This window comes from Triticum urartu, chromosome 7 (assembly GCF_003073215.2).
Source record: "Triticum urartu cultivar G1812 chromosome 7, Tu2.1, whole genome shotgun sequence".
NCBI classification, from domain to species: domain Eukaryota; kingdom Viridiplantae; phylum Streptophyta; class Magnoliopsida; order Poales; family Poaceae; genus Triticum; species Triticum urartu.
Window position 1 is genome coordinate 54,821,206 of NC_053028.1, and position 2,438 is coordinate 54,823,643.

Below are 2,438 nucleotides of genomic sequence, written 5' to 3' on the forward strand. Positions count from 1 at the left end.
GCCGACCCCAACAAATTTAAGCTTACAGCCACGGTACACGCTATCCTAGACTACTCTACACATGAAACTGCCACATGAGCGTCTGGGCTGCGCTTGGCTCTTCGCCTCTTCGGGAAGTCGAACAATGATGGAGTACTACTGCACTGGAGGAGTACTACAGTACGCTTCTGGCCATCTGACACCGATTGAACTGCTGCATGTCCACCGCGTGCGGGAGGGAGAGCGTGTAGCGAAAGCTTCTCCTAGTCTTGCCAGCCACCACGCTCATGGGCGAGGGAGGGACGCTCCTGCCTTTGCGTGTATGACAGGTGGGCCCGACAGGTGTGTGGCCAACCTGTCATACAGCCAAAGGCAGGTGCAGTTAAGTCGGCAAGGGAGAGGATAATCAAACTTCTCATTGATGTACGAGTTGACGCGACACATCAAAGCACTGCCCTCGATATATTTCAATAATTTGCGTTTACCGATGCATTAATTACAATGCATGCATGCATGCCCTGACTCTCCCTTTGATACTTGCATGTGTTGATTTAATGCACCTTGAAGTAGTATAAAATATGTGACGGTAAAGCTTTGTAATACCCCGGCCCAAGTTGAGAGATGGTTGTGCACGAGGAGGGTGAGATCATGCAGACCGAACAGGCCCCGACGATGGAGCTCTCTAAGGTCTCGATGGACCTCACCGTGCTCCACTGCCCCTTGTGCCTCCGCCCCTTGACGTCTCCAGTGTATGAGGTTCAAATACACCTCGTCCGTTCGGCTAATTGAGCAAGGTGCAGGTTTCTTGATTGATGTGCTGTTTGATTGATTTCTATAGTGCAAGGGAGGGCACCTGGCCTGCGGGGACTGCCGCGTCGAGCGCCCCGGGAACCAGCGGCAGTGCCAGAAGTGCGAGCGCGGCAGTGGCTTCGATGTGCGGAACACGGCGGTGGACTCCGTCCTTTCGTCGGTGAGGGTGGAGTGCCCGCATGAAGGCTGTGGGCTCTACGTCACTTACCACAAGCTCGCCGATCACCAGAGCGTGTGTCCGCTCGCGCCCTGCAAATGCCCCGTGCCCGTCTACGGCTACGAAGGCCCGCCGCCGGCGCTCTACCACCACATCAGCACCGCGCATCCCATGCTAGTGAACAGGATCCAGTACGGCAAGGTGCTCCAGCTTCAAGTTCCACTATCGGAGCCACGGCTCTTGCTGTTCGCGGAGGAGGACCGCCGCGCGTTTTTCTTGGTCGGCGGCATGCTCGACATCGACGCGCCTATCGTCGTGTCGGTCGTCTGCATCAGAGCGGGGGTGTCCCCACTGCCGCACTACGTGGCCAAGCTGTGGGCGAACGGCCCGCCGGGGGAGCCCAAAGGCACGACTGATGCCGTCAAGGTGGAAATGGAGGTGACAAGCAGCAAGGATCCCGGCGACGTCGACGTGCAGGAGCTGACCTTCTTGACAGTTCCTCCTAAGCTGCTGGCCGGGGCTAAGCTTGTGTCCCTCCACATTCAGACTGACAAGCTCACGTCCTAAATGTTTCTACAGTGCCTTCTGTTTATCTTAGTAATATGCTAATATAGGGATTACCTTGGTCTACTTAAGAAATGGTGGGTTTTGGTGGCGATAAAAAATTATGTTTATCAATGCATTAATTGCAATGCATGCATGCATAAAGTACATGCATTGGTCAATTTTCTCTTAATACTTGCATGCAATGATTTAATGCACCTTGGAATCTCAACATGTGTTGGGGAACAACCAAATTGAGCCTTATAAAATGGAAAAAGTAAAATTTTGAGATAAGCCCTATAAAACCTGAAAGGAGAGAGTAGAAAAAGAAGTACTCCATCTGGGAATAGTGCCGCACTTCAAACTTGACCCATCAATAAATTTTGAGCTTGTGTCTCGTCACATTCCAAATTACTCCACGCTATATTGAATTGCAAACCTGTTCACACCGATCACAACCTAAACGGTTTCCCACTTAGTGCGTATTAGTACTCGGTTATAAATACTAGTATGCCAAGATGACTGTGCGTTCCTCCACAACTCCTCATCGACAAAAACAAACACGCCATTCAGCATCCTTCCCTTGCGTCTGCCATGGCCAGCGTGAGTTCTGGGTCGAGAGATTGCCACCAGGGAGAGGCGAGCATGGAAGCGGAAGAACGAGAGATGTCCCGCCTCGCTGCGAGAGCAGCCGACATGTCCCGCCGCGCGGAAGTAGCAGCACAGAGGTCCCGCCGCACCGCTGAAGCAGCACGGAGGTCCCACCGTGCCGTCGATGCAACAGACTGGTCTGGCCGTGCCGCGGAAGCAGCAGAGATGTCCTGCCGGGCCAAAAATGCGGCAGAGATGTCCCGCCGCGCCGCGGCGGCCTGGGAAAATTTCTCGCGGGCAGGCGACGACTGTTATAGGCGCATGCATGCGATCGTCCATAGCCAGATGGAGTAAATCT

At 53.7% G+C, this 2,438-nt stretch overlaps 1 pseudogene; it reads left to right on the forward strand.

Moving 5' to 3' along the window:
- The first annotated feature begins 313 nt into the window (after positions 1-313).
- LOC125525390 lies at positions 314-1,513 on the forward strand (annotated as a pseudogene).
- Positions 1,514-2,438: the final 925 nt, after the last annotated feature.